This window comes from Bidens hawaiensis, unplaced genomic scaffold (genome assembly GCF_021521415.1).
Source record: "Bidens hawaiensis isolate Kalapana, Puna unplaced genomic scaffold, B.hawaiensis_p1.1 tig00019103_1, whole genome shotgun sequence".
Classification (NCBI taxonomy): domain Eukaryota; kingdom Viridiplantae; phylum Streptophyta; class Magnoliopsida; order Asterales; family Asteraceae; genus Bidens; species Bidens hawaiensis.
The window spans coordinates 157,235-169,866 of record NW_027492904.1 but is presented as its reverse complement, the minus strand read 5'-3'; the positions used below and the strand labels follow the sequence as shown (position 1 = coordinate 169,866).

Here is a 12,632-nt window from a genome sequence, read left to right as displayed (position 1 = left end):
GTTCTGGGTACTCAGCGCCCTGAATGAAAGCGGCGCGAACGAGGTCTTCGCTGATGTTGCCCAGACTCAGCTTCTTGGAGTTGAAGCGGGTGATGAAGTCCAGTAAGGATTCATCCTCTTCTCTCACACAGTTGAGGATCGTCCACTGCTCCTCAGTGTGCTTCCTCTGTTGACTAAACTGTTGACTGAACTTGTTCTGGAAGTCTGCCCAGTCATAAATGTGGTGGACCGGTAAACGGTCGAACCATGCTCTGGCTGCTCCTACCAGAGTCATCTGGAACATGTAGCACCACGTGGGTTCCGTCCAGTTACTGACGGTTGCCCCCGCAATGAACCTGTTCAGATGGTCATCTGGGTCGGATAGACCATCGTATGTGCCAATGTTGGACATTTGTTTGGCACTCCTCGGGGCGATTGCTTCTGCAATGTCCCTTGCAAATTTTGACCTTCCTGCGTTTGTGGCAGTAGGTCTAAAGGCCTTGGAGAAGTCACGCGAGCTTTTTTCCGTGACTGGTTGGAATGCTTCCCCAAAATTCCTTTTTGGCTGGGGATCCGTTTCCTTACGCTTCCCTTTCGCCCTATGGCGAGGGTTCGCGTCGGTGTCGGAGTCTTCCCTCTCGTCGTCTGAGTACTCGTACTCACTACTCATGTTGAGGTGCTGGCGAGTACTACCGAATTCCTCAGCTTGTTGGACTGAACGCAAGCGTTCGTCCAACTCAGCCTGAAATTCTCTTTGACGTGCCTCGGCCCATGCCTTCACTTGATCAAGTGTTTGGCGAGGGGCTCGAGTTCGTTTTTCCAGCTGGGCATCAGTGAATCCCAGTGGAATATTTACTCCACTTGCCCCTACATGAGTGACTGGGGTAGTGTTCGTAAAATGTACTTCACTTGCCCCAGCTTGGGTGGCTGGGGTAGTGTTTGTAAACATTGTGTTGCCGGTGTTTACCCCAGTGGCTGGGGTTGTGGTTACCGGAATTTCTCTAGTCATCTTGGAAGTTTTGAAAAACTGGAGAAAGATGTAGTTCTAGCTTTATGCACGGATGGCGCCAATGAAGAAACACTAAGTGACCCCGGGCAGATTATGGGTAATCTGGGGGCTAAGTAATGTTTCCCTCGAAGGTTAGGTCCAGCAGAGTAAGTTGTACTTCAGGGAACTTGCAAAACAGACACCGTGAGCTCGTCACTGAGAAGGGGGGGGGGGTTCCTCCTTGTGACCACCCTCCGGCGTGAGAATCAGTCTATATTGCTCTTTAAATATAAAAGTATATGAATACTATTAGAGCAATTATCAAGTAAGTTATACGAGATAGTAGATGATGAAATGATAATACCATTTGCTGTCTTTTATAGCCGAAGGTGGGTTTCCAAGGGGTTTAGCCGGCCCAACACGCTACCAACTGTAACCTATGCACGTGCCCTACCTGTGAGTGGTGGATAGGTAGCGGCTGACACAGAGCAGGCGTGCCGTGCACTCTTCGTCTTCTACCAACTGCAGGCTAGGCACGTGGTCTGGCAGGAGTTGGTGGGCAGGCGGCGGCTATTGGTCACAGTGCTGTGGCGTGCTGTCTGCCACGCTGCTGTCAGTGAGCTGTCGCATTCTTGGTCAGATCTTTTGTCTTTACCTCGTCAGGTATCACGCAAAAGATCCTCCATACGGACTGGCCCATTTTGGCGGGAGTTTTCCCCCTCCCGCCTTTGCTCATTCTTTCAGGTGACACTGAATATTTGTAAGTGTTAAGCCTTATGCGTGTAGCTATGCTGTGCGGGTAGCCTTCCCTGATGGCTTGTATCCGCAACTGCGGGAACAGGCGGGTTACTTTACCATTGGGAGGCTTTTCCCTGCGTATGCAGCTTGCATACTGCGCGTAGGCTTCTCTGAGCATGGTGGGTCCTGCGGGAGTAGATGGTCTTTGCGCAGACATCCCTGTTCAAGGTGAGTCATGCGGGACCAACTGAGCCCTGCTGGGACCTACCTCTTCATGGATCCATCCCAACCTTTTTCCAATTCATCGGACCCCTCGTCGTACATCCATGTTGAATTTCCAGGTTATATGTTTTTCATACATTTAATAATTATAACACACTTCTCTGTGTTTTTTTTTTTTTTTCATTTTTTAACATTGAAAATTTGCATCTTTTTTTCGGTGAAAATCATGTTAATATTTCTTCTCCTTTAAATGTGAATCTAACTTTTCAAGTTAATTTCAATTCACTTGTTGTTTCTAGTTCCTATGAATCCGAAGGTAAGTTTATGTTATTGTTCTTTATTTATTTTCCATTTTTTGTGATTATTGTTCGTCCCCCCCCCCCCCCCCTCTCTCTGTTTTTAGCATTATTGTAGAGGTAAACTTGAATTTAATTTTTTTGTTAGAGTTTACATTTTTTTAACTAATGTTGAATTATGTCACACAACTAATAGTTATAATTAGTTTTCTCTCTTTTTTTTAACTGTATGCTTTTGTAGAGCTAATTTTGATGTTTTTCCTTTTTCAAGATATCTTTCATGCTTCTAATGGAACAAGATTTTGGTGCCCTGATGTTAGCATCCATCTTAAACCGGTGACTGGTACTACTTTCAATAGTTGGGAAGAAGTTGTCCGATTTTAAAAAAATTATGCCTGTAACGCTGGGTTCTCAATTCAAAAAGGACAGGCCAACAGAGGGAAGGATGTTGTTAAACATAAATATTTGAGGTGTAACAAAGCTGGCAAACCCCTGGGTAAATGTAAATTTGATACATTATGCAAGAGCTCATTGAAAATGAGGCAATCTATATTTACCGTTACTGACTGTACAGCAAGCCTTACGTTACAAATATGTGAAGAAACATCCGTTTATAATGTTTTAAAGTTCTGTGAAAATCATAATCATCCCTTAGTTGAAGAGTATAACAGAGATTTAACCAAGATATCTCGAAAGCTGACATTCTCAACCCAATGGTTTATTCATCAAATGAGTTTAATTAATATTGATCCTATTATAGCTCATCGCTTACAAGTTTCAATTAAAGGTGGTCACCATAATGTTAATGGCACTCCTACAGATTTCAAGAACTTGTATAACTCTATGAGAATACATATTGGTGATCGAGACTCACAATTAGTTATGGACCGTTTGAATGTGAAAGTTTACCAGATTTCTATTTTGACTTTGTTGTTGAAAAGAGGAAATTAAAATCGGTATTTTGGGTCGATGAAATATGGAAGATAAGTTATCAAGTTTTTGGGGACGTAATTGCTTTTGATGCTACTTATAAAACCAACAAGTAAGCCTTGTAATCTGTTACATTTTGTTAACATTCTGTTGTATGAAGTCAAAATACCATTTTATGGCACATGCTCATAAAAATCTTCAACTTGATTTTCCTCATTATTCCTTTTTTTCTTTTTTTTTTTGCAATTCGATGATGTATGTAACTCATGCTTTATTTGTTTGCATTTAGATACAAAATGATATTTGTATCTTTTACCGGCGTTGATAATAATAAGAGGTGTGTCACATTCAGTGTCGGGTTTGAAATAATGAAACCATAGAATCATATAAGTGGGTGCTTGAAGCTTTTATTAAAGCTCATGGGAAGCACCCTCAGCTCGTTTTAAGTGATCAAGACCCTGCTATGAAGCAAGCCATTTCCCAAGTTATGTCTCAATCGCACCATCAGCTTTGCATGTAGCACATTATGAAGAAATTACCTTCAAAGGTAACACATTGTGAATTAGTTTGTTAGCTTTTCTGCAATTGAATATGTTTTAATTTTTGCATCTGGTAGGCTTAAAATATGTTTTAATGCTAGCTTTATCTAATTGTGAATAAGATATCTAGCGATCTTTTAGATAATACAAACATTCGGGATAGGATTCATCGTTTGGTTTAGAATGTGTTTATGCATTAACGACTGACCCTGTTGGTTTGGCTTCTCTGGCCAGCGAGATCAGAGCTTTGAAGGACCGCACATTGCAAGGTCAAACAGACGTGACAAATGCTACTCAAGCAAAGGCAACGATGATTGAAGAGTTGATTGGTAACCCTTAGCTCTTGATTTGGAGGTGTCAGTCGGAAATCTTGATGTAATTAGAAACAAAGATACCGGTCACGTTCATCGTATTGTTGGTGAGGCTGAAAAACAAGTTGAAAGGTCTCAAAAACCTCTAAGGTTATGCAATAATTGTAAGCCAAATGTGAATGATCACGACTCAAGAAATTATGAGAAAATCAAGTTGAAGAAACTTGAGGCTAAAAAAACGAAATGAGGCGGAAAAAATAAGGATGGAAGTGGGGAATATGCGTCAGGAAAATGGCGACAACTAATTAATACCTAAATGTTTGATTTTTTGATATCATGTAAATCTTTGATTCAAAAAAGTTGATACTTTTTTGTATAAATAGTTTTTCGGGGCATCTCAATGGTTCAACTAATTGCATCAATATTTTAAAGCCCTTGATTTTTGTGATATTATGTAACTTTGGTTTATATTAAGGGGAAAGTGAATACGGTGCTGTCACGCGCCTAACCTTAAACGAAAAACACATCAAAACTACGTAGTTTTGATATTAAAGAAAAACCTAAAACTATAATACATAAAAAAACACATACTGCATAGTCACGCATCTCTCTCTCTCTCTGTTGCTTCATTGCAAACTCAAAAACCCTAGTTCATTCCAGTACATGGCGATCGAAAATTAACAAGAACGAAGATGGATGTAGTAGGGCATGCAACAATTAAACATTCAGACATGACGGTCTTTTTCATATATCTCTTGAATGATTCCATCATGTTCTTGATTAGTTGATAGGTTTAAACCTAAATTCTTCAATACCTCTTATAGACCAAGTTCTTGATTATGGTTGTATTTTTATTTCTCTCCATTTATTAATTCAATATATGATCGTAATCGGTTCTTAAATAAATAGGTCTGCATACTGGTTAGTCAATGTTAAAAATTTTTTGAACTAATATTCAATAGCAAGACTTATATGATCCAACGATTGTTTACAATATATTTATTCATTTGTTTTTTTTGGTAATCATATAACTTGATTTTTGTTTTCAATTTCTGATGCTTTCTTTCGCTTGTTGATTATCAACATTCTGTGTTCTAATATTCTACTTTTGTTGATACAGGACGTCCATGCCTTAATGGATTTAGAAGTTCATTCAGAGAAGGAAGATCTTGAGACAAATTTGATTGAACATATTGATACAAATGGGTATTTGGTCATAAATAGCAGTTCCGATGTAGAAGTAGAGAAAACAAAAGATGCGTACCTGGATTTTGGAGTTGAAAAAGAAAGAACAAATGAAGTAATCGGACAAGTTTTCGATACTCCTGATGACGCATATACTTTCTATAATAGATATGTGTTTTTACATGGATTTGGAATACGCATTCTTTCAACTTTTAAAAATAGGACAACAAATGTGGCTTATTGAATGAAATATGTATGCAACAAAGAGGGTTTTAAAGATATAAAGCGTGGTAATTATGGGGGAGATGCTAAGAAACATCGTAGGGATTTAAGGACAGGATGTGAAGCGTATCTTCGGATTTCAATTGGTAATGATGGTAAATGGTCAGTGGATGAATTTAATGATGCACATAACCACGAGCTAACTGTTACTCCAACCAAAGTAATGAAACACAGGTCTCATGGAAAGTTTCACCGCTCAATGGCTTGCAAATCTCTAATGTTGGAACTTGGTCAATCCGGGTTGAGACCTTGTCAAATCAAGAAGGTTGTAAATACCATCAAAAATCCAGGTGAAAATGATGTCACGTCAAAACAATGTGCCGATGTATTGAATGAACAACGGAAACAATACAAAGGTAAGGAGTTTTATGGCCTTATTAAACATTTCCAAGACAAATTATTAGAAGACCCAAACCTTTATTTTGTTGTGGACTTATGTGATGATGGGTCTCCTAGAAATATTTTTTGGGTAGATGGGAGATCAAGAGACTCGTATATAAAATTTTCGGACGTTATTGTGTTTGATGTCACATACATGACCAACAAATTTAAAATGCCACTTGCTCCATTTGTCGGGGTGAATCATCACCACCAGTCCATACTTTTTGCCGGTACACTGTTGGAGAATGAGAAACAAGAAACTTTTGAATGGTTATTTCAAACATTTTTAAAGTGCATGTTTGATAAGCATCCATTAGCAATAATTACTGATCAAGACAAAGCTATTGGAAATGCAATCAAAACCGTTTTTCCAAAAGCCCGACATCGTTTCTGCTCATGGCATATAAAGAAACATCAAATTGAACATCTTGGACTACTTACAGCTCGTTATAGTGACATTGAAGAGCTATACAAGCGATGGGTAAAGAGTAATACAGTTAAAGAATTTGAAACTTATTGGGAAATTTTATCTGGTAAATACCAATTTGACAGTGGTAGTTGGATAACAGAGATGTATAAGCAACGCAGATATTGGGCTAAAGCCTTCTTGAATGATTGTTTTTTTGCTGGCATGACATCAAGTGGAAGAAATGAGAGCATTCATTCTTTTTTTGATGGATTTGTGAATTCAAATACCATGTTAAATGAGTTTGTAATCCAGTATGATAAAGCTGTTGCGTGTCGAAGGGGTTCCGAAGATGATGAAGACTTCAGAACCATGGATTCGAAGCCAAATCTTTCTTCTGTAAATATGATAGAGAAAAAAGCAGGTCAACGTTACACAAGAAAGCTCTTTGATGTATTCAAGAAAGAATGGACCGAAGCCACACTTAATTTAACACATGAAACGACAAGCAAAAATTTAGAAGAGATCAAATATAAGGTTGGACAACTCGATATTGACAAAACATACTGGAGAATTGTTAACTTTCGACTCTCGGATAAGATAGATGTAACATGTTCATGTGCAAAGTTTGAAACATATGGGATATTATGCAAGCATCTATTATATGTGTTAAAGAAGAGGAATGTTGAAACCCTTCCTGATCATTATATTTTACCAAGGTGGACACTTGATGTTAGGTATAAGTCTGATAGTCATACAATTGGGCTCGAAGATATACATGGTGTAAATGAAGTCAGTGCGTTAACTTTATGGTGTGTTCAATCAAACTTTAGAAAAGCAATCGAACATGCAAAAGATTCCCCATCTGAGATAAAGAAACTAAATTCCATCTTGATGAACTTTTCAGAAGAACAAAACGTTCGAACAAATTCTGAGCAGCTTGAAAGTACTACACAAAATTCTAACGTAGGAAGTTCGCAAGTAAACTTTATGCCTCAAATTTCTATTCGTGATCCACAAGTTAAAACAAATAATAAAGGTCGTCCTAAAAGTGCAACTAGAATCAAGTCTTCCCTAGAAGCACCAAAAAAGAAAACATGTTCTTATTGCAAGCAACCAGGTCATTACATCACCGGATGTCCGAAAAAAAAGAAGGTAAACCTGCATTTATTAATAAATAGTGGTTGTTAGTATGGTACTTATACTAGTTTTTTGCAGGACGATGAGTCGTTGGTAGAAAGAGAAAGGTGACATGTGAATCGACTTGGAGACCTAGCAGTTCTGTAGATTTGCTTTGGTACCACTTATTTGAGTATATGTACGAAATAAACTTGTTCCTTTAGTTTTTGGATCTTTTCAGTTGTTTTCACATTTTAATGACGGTATGTTTTTGTTTAGGGGAAAGTGAATACGGTGCTGTCACAAACCTAAGCTTGGACGAAAAACCCTTCAAAGCCACTTAAAGCATGCTTAGGATTGAGTTTGAAAACACCTTAAACTACAATTCATGTTTTTCTTCAATCTCTTATAAATGATAAATCTATCCACCAAGGGGCACCGACTTCAGCAAATCTTAAACTCATGTTTTTCCTCAAATCTCTTTTTTTTTTCTCTATGTACTTATGTCCTTCTAGACGGGTAGTTCATGTGGTTGGAGATATTCCGAAGACCGAGCCTCGTGACAAAAATAATTCAAAATATAAATGAAAAGTAATTAACAAGCAAAAAGTAAAAAGGTGAAATCTGTGAGCTTTTGTTTTATGAAATTGGAAATTAATTTGAAAAAATAAAATGAAGAACATGCCTGTGAGTTTTAGTTACAATCTAATTCAGTACAAAACTCAAGCAATCTATTTCGCAGACAATAGGGGAAGTAAATTATGAGTGTTAGTTTTTTAGGGTTCCATTAAAACTAGGTAATTTTGAAGGTTTTCGTCTAAGTTTAGGTGCGTGACAGCACCGTATTCGCTTTCCCCTTTTGTTTAACTCTTTGAAAGCGAAAATGTTAGTTTTTCTGTTGAAATTCGCTCAAAGAAAATAAAATGGATAACAAAGTATATGAATTTGAAATGGTACGGGTCAAAATGTAGTAATATAAATGGTGGAGGTCGCATTGTTGCACATTTGTGCAAATGCTTGCACCAACTTTGCAAATTCGAAAGTATGCACTTCAAGTCCAAGTCGCAGGCTGAACACTTGGAGATTTCACAGTCACCATGGTTGATAGAATTGGTGGTTTTTTTTATCAACTTCATTAATGAATCAAACCATATGATTGACTACAAGTTTATAAACTTCGTGTGCTTGTTCTGTGGGCAGCTTCTGTGGGCATAACTTTTGCAAGTCATGTGCTTGTTCAGCAGCTTCTGTGTTACTATTCGAAGGGCTTAAATCTGAAAATTTAAAAAAGAAGTGTCCGGTTTGCAGATGTTAAACTAGTATGCAATGCCAATACTGATGTAAAACTCCCACAATTTCACAAACGGACAGTTTTGTCAATTATAACTCTCACCATTTCAGTGCGGACAGAAAATCTATCTTTAACTTCCAAAGTCAAAATTAATGTAAACTATGCAACATGCTTCCAAATAGATGAAATTTATTTCATACAATAAGGTGCATTACATCTCTATGAGCGCTAACAAAGTACATAACAAAAAATAAATTTATCCATTTCTTCCAAATACATTAAACATTTAAATGGCTTAAAACTAAGTAACTAACAACAAAAATTTAAAAACCTATCCAACTATAAATCAAGTATCTCCTCATTCGTCTTGAATCATCTTCAGTTGCTTTCCATTTATCTTCAACTTTATTCCATATAGCTTCCAGACAATTCTTTGTGTTTTGGGTTTTTTTTGCCATCCCAACTTCCCTAAGGGTTATGACTGTGAAAAAAAAAAGATAATGAATTTGGTCAAGTGTGATTCAAATAATGCATCCAGGTTCCTGGTGCACAAACAAAAGATATTGAATTGACCAGATGCAAAAAAAAAAAAAAGATATTGAATTGATCAAGTGCAAAAAAAAAGGGTAATTCAAACTCATATATACATAAATGCATCCTGGTGCACATTTAGTTATACAAACGAACGCATTTTTCATTTATTTGCTTTCGTTTATGTTCGTTCGATTACGCTATATTATGTTCGTTAGTTTACTTTTGTTAAAAGTTTGTTCTTTGCGTTCATTAATGAACAAATTTGATACTTTTTAGCCCATTAGAACTTAGTGTAGTTTGAACTAGGGATGAGCAAATTCGGTACCGGTACCGATTTGGTATTTGGTACCGTCGGTGCCAAATCAGTACCAAAGATTTGAGTTTCGGGATCGGTATGGTACCGGTATTTCCTGAAATTTTACCGTCCAGTACCGAACCGAATCTTTTTAAACTAGTGTTAATAAGTTTGTAAGAATGTTTTTGGTGAAATCAAACTTTTGAAAAAAACTATTCATATTTGAAATTAATCATCCAGATCTTTTAGATTTATACTATGCTTACCAGAGCTAAGGTTTTCTGTTCATAATGATATTAAATCGGTACCTGAAGGCCAAGTAAGTTTGTGTATTCAAGAACTAGCTACTGATCTCTCTGAAACCCTTGAATGGATGAAGGGTAATTCAGGAAGTTTATGTCAAGATTTGAAAGCAGAGGTTCTTTGTAACGGCTTATCTGAAGTGTATGCTCTAATTCTTGGCTCGTTAATGGTCACTACTGGTAACCATTCATTTATACCGTTAACGAACAAACATATACAAACACGAACAAGAAAATCCCATCCGTTTAAATGTTCATGTTCAATCATTTGTTCGGTTAAATTTAAACGAACGAACACGAACATGTTTCGTTCATGTTCGTATCAAACCAGTATCACGTTTTTTTTTCATGATAATAGAGAAAAAAAAATAGCATATTATAAACAAACAGAATGTGTTCTTTAACAAGTGCTATCCATGTTATTGGAAAACCTTGTAATATGCAGATCAAATGGTTTAACCCAATACCCCACCCGTTTAACTCAAAACCCGAACAACCCTAGTATATTTAGGTCGGTTCTTGGGTCGATTTCTTTTTAGCTCAAACCCAAATAACCCGAAACCCGAAAAAATTACCCAAAGAACACCCCTATTTTATATATCTCAAAAACCTTCATATTTGCAAATGAAAATGAAAGAAATGTTCAAGGAACCTTCTGATTCTTGGGCAGTAGGAAAAAAATTAAGATTTAAGGGATTAGGGTTTATAGAACAATTGGAATACTATAATCAAATTGAAACCTATTCTCTGTAAATATGTGTTTTAACAACAAAATCAGATAATCAATTTCAATAGGCGATGCAAAACCCTAAAAAAACTAAAACAATCTAGTGATTTCTAAACTATTATTGATAGATAAGTATATATTACCAGAGGAGAAGCATCAGAACGTTTAGGGTTGATCCAGCCATCAATCTTCGTCTTCAGTTTTAGTTTTTCTAGGAACGACCTAGGGTTTGCCCCTGGAACGACATGTTATAGGATTTTTTAGATTCTAAACGTATTTTAATATGACAACACCGTATTCACTTTCCCCTTATATTAATAACTTGTCTTGGTTTTCATTTATGTTCTCTAAATTTATTTATCTATTATTATTGTTAGTACATTGACAATTCATGGTACAAAGAGCATTTAAACTATGTGTCCCCTATGTATAAATTTTGTGAGTAATACCTTTACAATTCAAATTCAAAAATCTCTGACCTATAAAAGTAACTTTTAATAAATTATGTTTTTCCACAAGTAATATCACACTAAAAACACTAAAAGACTACAAAAATTGTAAAAGTATTACATTAAAAAAAATGTAACTCATTAGAACATTAGAACATTACATTTTACCTACGTTACAACCATCAAATTTAAAGACATCATACATTACAATAAACCTTAAACAACAAACCTACATTACTAAAGTAAACATAACAAGACATTCATAAAACTTGATAATAATAAGAAACACGACTACCCATCAGACTGAGTTTCGGGCGCGGCCCAAGTAACATTATCAGAATCATGGTCACAACATTTGTTCATGAACAAACAATCTACAAGATTTTTTCATGAATAAACAATCTGCAATCTCAGACCACCAATGTTTTTGGTGGTTGTATCGTTCCACAAACGGTGCAGATTTTGTGATCATCACGTGGTTGTTTGCTGGGGTAATGTGCTTGCTCCAATCATAGTTCAAAACCCACTCATCATCAAACGGATTATTTTCATCCAACCATGGGTCGCTTTTGCTTTCCCCTGGCACCTCATTTTTACCCATCTCAATAAATGTTACATTAGGAACGGGATTACTGACCTCAGTCGGTTCCGCCTTGGGAACCTTAACATCAACTGATCCTGATTTTGGAACACTGCACTCTGTTTAATCTTGATCCGCAGTTTCACTTTTAGGGTGACTAGCGGCAGCCTCGGCTAACCAATGAGCTGTGGTTTCGTAAAGCCTTCTTGTCGCTTCATTCGGGTACTTTGAATTTTTTTCCCCAGCGCTAGATGAAGATGTGCCCCCCTGCTTTGTATTTTGTGGTCCATGATTTGCGTTTACCCCTAAACATTTTATGGTACAACTATTGAGAAACAAATTCCTTTTTTTGTTTGGCATTTTGATTTATAACTTCAAATACACCTATTTATATCAACAACAAACCCAAAGGTCTATCTTCAAAATTTAAGTTTGGTAAGTGACAATAAAGTAATTGATGGAGGGGCAAGTGGGTGTAATCATGTTAGTTTTTAAAATAAGTACACTGTCACATTAAAACAACTCTGAGTACAACATCTAGTTAAATAGAAATCTTACTTATGAGGCTGAGGGGTGTGGGGGGCTCTAACGGGGGCGCGAGTGGGGGCTCCAGCCAATAATATTGTGACGTGTGGCAGAGAAAGAAACTGGATAAGATGGGTGTTGGAGCCCCCGCTGGAGCCCCTGGCCCTGGTGTGGAGGGGCGCGAGCAGGGGCTCCAGCGGGTTTTTTTTTTATTTTTTTATAAATATATTCAAAAAACGTATTATTAAAAAAACTCATAAATTATAAAAAAAAACACACATTTTTTTTAAAATTCAAATTACAAAAAAAACATACTAAAAATTAAACAAACAATAATACTTAATAATTCTACTAATCTAATACAAGATCATCGGGTCGCCTCTCCCACAAATGTTCAACCAACTCATGTCGAAGCTCCCCGTGTATCTCACGGCTCTTGATATTTGCTATGTTGTGAAGTTTTTGTTGATCACTGATTGTGGACGGTTGTGGCGGAATGTCACCTTGGTAGTTTTGGCAGATAGCTTTGCCCTCGTCTTCTAACGTCATGTTG

The 12,632-nt window shown here is 36.9% G+C and overlaps 1 pseudogene; it reads left to right on the top strand.

Moving 5' to 3' along the window:
• Positions 1–5,138: 5,138 nt before the first annotated feature.
• Positions 5,139–7,448, top strand: LOC143557750 (protein FAR1-RELATED SEQUENCE 5-like; annotated as a pseudogene).
• The last annotated feature ends 5,184 nt before the right edge of the window (positions 7,449–12,632 follow it).